This window comes from Caloenas nicobarica, chromosome 15 (genome assembly GCF_036013445.1).
Source record: "Caloenas nicobarica isolate bCalNic1 chromosome 15, bCalNic1.hap1, whole genome shotgun sequence".
Lineage (NCBI taxonomy): Eukaryota > Metazoa > Chordata > Aves > Columbiformes > Columbidae > Caloenas > Caloenas nicobarica.
The window spans coordinates 1067211-1074074 of NC_088259.1; positions in this window are offsets into that span (position 1 = coordinate 1067211).

Below are 6864 nucleotides of genomic sequence, written 5' to 3' on the forward strand. Positions count from 1 at the left end.
GAGAACCCCAAGATCCCCAACATCTCCCCCAGTGTTTTCCCACCTGGAGGATTTTGAACTCCAACCAAGATCCACAAACATCTCCCCAATTTCATCCCTCTTCACCTGCGAGGATGGAGAACCCAAGACCTGAACCATCTCCCCAGTGTTGTCTCACCTCACGCTGACGATGTTGAACCCCAAGACTCCAAGATCTCCCCCAACTTTGTCCCACCTGGAGGATGTTGAACCCCAACTGAGACCCCCAAACATCTCCCCAACTTCATCCAGCCTCACCTGGAGGATGGAAAACCCAGGACCCCAACATCTCCCGTCAACTCCTCCTGATTGGTGAGTGCAGGGGGCGGGGCCTGTGGGTGGAGTCTGTGGGCAAGGCCTGCCAGGGGCAGTGGCCACTGCTGCTCTCCCAGGGAAGTTCATCTGGATTCATTTTGGGGCCACCAGGAAGTTGGTGTCACCCAACAAGATGTGTGAGTGGGTGGAGGGCTCAGCAGGGGACATCTGGTTGGCCAGCATCTACTTGTCCATCATCCATCTCTCCATCTGTCCATCCCTCCACATGGCCATCCCTCCATCTCCTCATCCCACCACCCACCTGACCCCCATTCTCCATCTCCTGTTGTCTCCACCCTCATCTCTCCATCTGTCCATCCCCATCTTCTCACCCACCTCCTGGTCCCTCCATCTCCATCTCCTGGTGTCTCCATCTCCTGGTGTCTCCATCCATCTGTCCATCCCCGTCTCCTCACCCACCACCCACCCGACCCTCCCTCTCTTGGTGTCTCTATATCCTCATCCATCCTTTTCCTCCTCTTGGCCCCTCCATCTCACAGAATCACAAAAATCAGGGATTGGAAGGTGTAAGAGTCGGTCCAAAGAACAGTATTTGCCTGAACATCGCCATCAGGGACTTGGAGAACAGATGCCCTGATAGAAAGAATTGGACAATGACTTGCAGAGAGGCCTGAGGAAAAGAATTATGTTGTACAGGTGTCTCTTATCTGGGGGCTATAGGTAACAATAGCTGCTGTATGAATTTCACCTGCTGCCGCAGCCTGACTTGCCCCCACCTCCTAAAAGGAATTGTGTTGTACAGGTCTCTCCGACCTGGGGACAATAGCTGCTGTCCAGAAGATGGATTTTCACCTGCTGCCTCAGCCAAACTTGCCCCCACCTCCTCCCTGCTACTAAGGCCAACGAAGAAGAGCATGCGCAGAGGCTTGATGAAGGTCTCGAGGTCACCCAGCGGACCAGTAAGAGACCCCTGAACACGAGCCAACGCAGGCGCAGATGGGTTCTGGGAAGCAAAGTGGGGACTCTTTGGGCCTGTGCAGTTCAGCCTGGATTGCGAAACAAAGGCGGTGATTGGCCTCAATCCATGGGAGTGAGGTGGGGTGAAGAAGCATAAAAGACGATTTACGACTGGACATCGTTGAGATCTCCCCACCAAAGGATCACGGATCGCGACAGAGGACCGGCAGGATGCTCTACGGGACCTGAGATGCCTTTGGAACTCGTGGTGGTAGCCAACCCTTTTTTCCCCCCTTTTCTTTCCTTGTTCTCCACTCTCTCTATTGTGTGCTGCTTTATGGGCAAAATAATAAAGTAACACTGTTTGGTTGAATTATAACTCCTTGTCATTTTGGTTGCCTTAATTTTGCGCTTTGCGATCAAGGTAAATGAACCGTCACGAATCCACCACCAAATGGACCGTGACACCTTCCTGGCCGCAAGGACACAGTGCTGGCTCATGGTCATGCTGCTGTCCAACAGGACCCTCAGGTCCCTTTCCCCTACACTGCTCTCCAACAGGTCATTCCACAACTTATACTGGAACCTGGGGTTGTTCCTGCCCAGATGTAAGACTCTACACTTGCCCTTGTTATATTTCATTAAGTTTTTCCCTGCCCAACTCTCCAGCCTGTCCAGGTCTCTGGATGGCAGCACAGACTTCTGGCGTGTCAGCCACCCCTCCTAGTTTGGTGTCACCAGCAAAGATGCTGACAGTACACTCTATTCCCTCATCCAAGTCGTTGATGAATATTTTGAATAATACTGGTCCCAGTACTGACCCTTGAGGGACTCCACTAGATACAGACCTCCAGCCAGACTCTGCCCCATTGACCACGACTCTCTGGCTTCTTTCCTTCAGCCAGTTTGCAGTCCACCTCACTAACCGATCTTCCAGTCCACACTTCCTCAGTTTAGCCGTGAGGATGCTGTGGGAGACGATGTCAAATGCTTTACTGAAGTCAAGGTAGACCACATCCACTGCTTTGCCATCATCTAGCCACCTTGTTATGTCCTCATAAAAGGCTATGAGTTTGGTCAAACACAAATTCCCCTTGGTGAAGCCATGCTGACTGCCCCTAATGACCCTCATCTCCTTGATATGCCTTGAGATGGCACCAAGGATAAGGTGTTCCATCTCCTTCCCAGGGATGGAGGTGAGGCTGACCGGTCTAGAGTTACCCGGGTCCTCCTTCTTGCCCTTTTTGAAGACTGGAGTGATATTTGCTTTCCACCAGTCCTCAGGCACCTCTCCCTTTCCCCATGACTTAGCAAAGATGATGGAAAGAGGCCTAGCAATGGCTTCAGCCAGCTCCTTCAGCACCCGCGGGTGCATCCCATCTGGACCCATGGATTTGTGGATGTCCAGATTGCTTAACTGGTCCCTAACCCAGTTCTCATCAACTAAGGCAAACTCCGCCATTGCCCTGCCTTCCTCTGGGGCCTCAGGCATACGGGGCTCCTCAGGACAGCCTCCGGCAGAGTAGACAGAGACAAAGAAGGCATTCAGTAATTCTGCCTTCTCTGTATCTTCTGTCACCAGGGCACCCACCCCGTTCATCAGTGGGCCTACATTGCCTCTGGTGTTAGTTTTATCTGCCATGTATTTGAAGAAGCTCTTCCTGTTGTCCTTGACCCCTCTTGCCAGGTTTAACTCTAAGGAGGCCTTAGCTTTCCTAGTTGCCTCCCTACATCCTCTGACAACAGCCTTATATTCTTCCCAAGTGGCCAGCCCCTCCTTCCATGATCTGTAAACTCTCCTCTTCCACCTTAGCTTGCCCAGCAGTTCCTTGTATAACCACACAGGTCTCCTGGCTCCCCTCCTTGACTTCCTACGTGTCGGGACGCTCTCATCTTGAGCTTGGTAGAAGCAGTCCCTGAATGCTAACCAACTATCTTGGGCCCATGTTATGAGAAAAAAAAAAAAGACAGTGAGAAGCCAGGGAAGAGTTCTTTGACAAAAAATCAGATCAACTTTCATAGACCGTCCCTGTCACACGCAGACCCCTTTTGTTTTTCTAGGAGAACTTCCTTCAGCACTGTGGCTGGAGCCCTGCTTGGTGCTGCCCAAACGTGCAACCCAGAGCAGGGCTTCTGCCCGTGGGCTCTTGCTAAGTCAGCCCAGCTCTGTAGCAGTGGGGCCACGGGAACGGTGGGGACTGTCCTGGTTCTGCTAACACAGAAGGGCTGTCAGCACTTGCTTTCCCAGTGATAAGGAACAGAGATGGTGAAGGAAGTTTAAGAGTTCCAGTTTTTTTTACACCTCTCCCCATATACACTGCAGAGTGTAATTGGGTGTCAGAAATCCTCAGCATTTCTGCTGCACTCAAGGAGATCAGAGCGAGTCCTGCGAGACCAGAGGATGCCTGTGGGTCAGTGCAGAGTGAGGGCAGCTGCCCTGTCCCTCTGTCTTGCTCCAGCTGCCCTGGGCTGGCACCTTTCTGAGATGGAGGCTGATCACATTGCCATGTTACCCTGAAAAGCCACCAGGCCCTGCTGAGAGGAGAGGGATCCACCTCAGACCACGACATATCTCACCCTTTCCTAAGGTCTCAGCACCCCATGTTTAGTTCAGGACACACATGGCTCATTCCCCAGCCCCACAGACTGCATTTCCCACAGCCCCACAGCTCAGAGGAATGATGTGTGAGAGCTGCCAGTGGCCGGGGAGTCCCCCCAGTCTCCATGAGCTTTCAAAGATGATGGAGAGTGGCCTCAACTGTGACATCGTCCTGCTGTCTCAGCTCCTGGGATGCTGCCCCTCCTGACCCATAGACTCGAAAGGACTGTGTTAGTTCCAGTGACCCCTGACTTGATCCCCATCCACTGCTGGTTGTTCTGCCTCCAGTCACAGAGTCCTGGGAGACCTTGCTGGTGAAGATGGAGAATCAGAGACACAGAGAATATAATTTCTTTCCGTTATTAAATTCAACAGTGGCCACACGGTGTCTTTGTTTCTCCTTTAACTGTTCCTGAGGTTCTAACAGCTCATTATGGGGCCCTTGAATTGCCTTACAGGCCTAGACTGAGTTTTGATCTGGACTGTTGCTGTGCTTGGAGGCTGCTGTCCTTGAAGACGAGATGAACTAATTTCTGCCACCCTGCCTTGGCAGTTTACTCCATCCGTGTCACAGCTCTGTCTGCAACACTGACAGCTCCAGCTCACCCAGTCAGGTCCCTGGCTGAGGACATTGCCTCACATCTGGGCTGAACCACCCCAGCTGTCGCACCAGGAAACCTCTGACCTGCCACAAGGAAACCTGGTACCAAGTGTTCAAGAGCCCATGTGTGCAAAGGCTTTGCTTCAGAGCACAGACATGAAATGATCAAAGATTGCTGGATGTCTCTTTAGACCTAGGAGTACAAAACCAGAATAAAATGTCTAAATTCCTTCAACTGAAGATATTCCTCTCCCAGCTTGGAGAAATTAGATCTTTTGCTGTAACCTTCCTGCTGTCCTGTCTAATGAAGGGACAAGAAAAGATGATTCTCACACTAATTTATTTTTCAATACAAAGAACAGAATGCTGGAAAGAAGTGTCTCTGCAGAGGAGAGAGAATCAACATCACTGATTACTTCAGGTTGTTTCACAGGATGTGCCCTTGGAGCCCCAGGAACATCTGGAGGGAGCCCAGAGGGGACAGAGGAAGGGACATCATGGGCTGCTCCTGTGCTGTTGAGCTGGGCTGGGCTCCTGGGACAGAGGGAGCTCATGGCAAGCAGCAGCGCTGCAGAGAGACAGCTCTGCCCAGGAGCAGCTCCTCTGCAAAGTGCAGCAGGGCTGAGGGCTCTGCCTGCAGCACCAAGGGCAGAGGAGCCAGGCAGAGAGAGAGGAAATGAAGTCTGGAGTGGGAGGATGCTGAGAGCTCACTCTAAAGGAAATCTTCACAGTCCTTAACACAGTAAGTCTCTGTGTGCAGGGTGGTGCAGATGAGGATCCTGCAGTTATCTCCCAGAGCTGGCACATCCCATGGCTGGTGTGGAGGAGAAGGATCTGCTCCTCAGCAGGGATTCCCTGCATGGACAGGGCACAGCAGCTTCCTTCTCCCAGCTGCAGAGTGTGAAGCTAGGTGAGCACCCAGGGGTGCCCAGGGCTGTCCTGCAGAGCAGGGTCCCTGCACCCCAGGGCTGTGCCACGGCAGGGACTCTGCTGCCTGCCAGGGTCAGCCCTCAGCCTGCCCGGGGACATCCCAACAACACTGAGGGGAGAAACTGTGGGTGGAAGGAGGGACCCCCGGCAGGGCAGCGTCCTTCTGCTGTTGAGAGGGAACTGCTTGGGTCAGGACAGCTCACAGCTCCAGCTCACCCCCAGGACATTTGCAGAAGTTCCTTCTGAAGGACACTAAGGAAATATTATCTGATAGGGATGATTTAAAGTTTTGAGTTTTTTCCACTCTTGGTTGTCTGGGTGGGCAGTGGGACATAGGAATTTTTTTCTCTGCCCTGGAGAAGGTGCTGAGACCTCAGTTCTCGTTAGGAGTTGTCAGAGCTGCTCCTGAGCCCCTGCACACACAGAGCTGCCCCTGGGCAGTGCCCAGGGCCAGGAGGTGTGAGCAGGACAGAGCTGAGCATGGGGAACAGGATCTGTGACACTGACAGGGAGGAGAGCCAGGGACAGAGAAACAGCTCCCAGCAGGGACAGCTCCAGGCAGCAGAGACATGGGCAGGGAGAGGGAGCTGGGACCAGAAATGCTGGGGAGGGGATTCAGGAACCCCCCTGCCATCCCCTGCAGTGCAGACACATTTCCCAGTGACACCCCCTGGTCTCCTCTCCTCCCCAGCAGAGCCTCTGCCCCAAATCCATGGGGTCCAGGTCACGAGTCTCCACCTCAGCAGCTGGACCTCCAGGTGAAGGGTTTCTGGAACGTGGTACACAAAAAAGGTGTTAAAAGTGCTTGCTCTACAGTGTCATCATGTGAGCGGCAGCAGCTCAGCCAGGTAAGGAGAAGGTTTCACATCATGCCCGTCTGCCTTTCTGTCCTTGCTTTATTTTTCAGGAGCACTGCAGTGTTCTTCCCTGTTTCTCCACCTGTCCCTGGTGCTCTTACTCTCTGGGGTTGGGGTGGGAATGTGGGTCCGTTTCAGTTCTGACACCAACCCAGGGGGTCTTGCCCCAGAAGTGTATTCATGGAAGCTAGGTGCCCAAGCTGCATTTTAAGCTGTGATGACCCATGTTTGTCATTTTATAGAAAAGGAGAATTAGCTGACACATGCCTCCTTCAGGGATGAGGTTTTTCATGAGAAATGGCACGTTTATTTTGCTCAGAGAAGTCTCCCCTGACTTGTCACTGTCTCCTTCTCCTGTGACAGGTCCTCATGTTCACTAGCAGAGCAAATGTGCAACAGCAGCTCCATCACCCAGTTCCTCCTCCTGTTGCTTTTTCACAGACACATGGGAGCTGCAGCTCTTGCACTTCTGGCTCTTCCTGGACATCTACCTGGCTGCCCTCCTGCGCAACGGCCTCATCATCAGCACCATAGCCTGTGACCAGCACCTCCACACCCCCATGTACTTCTTCCTCCTCAATCTCACCCTCCTTGGCCTGGGATGCATCTCCACCATTTTCTCCAAG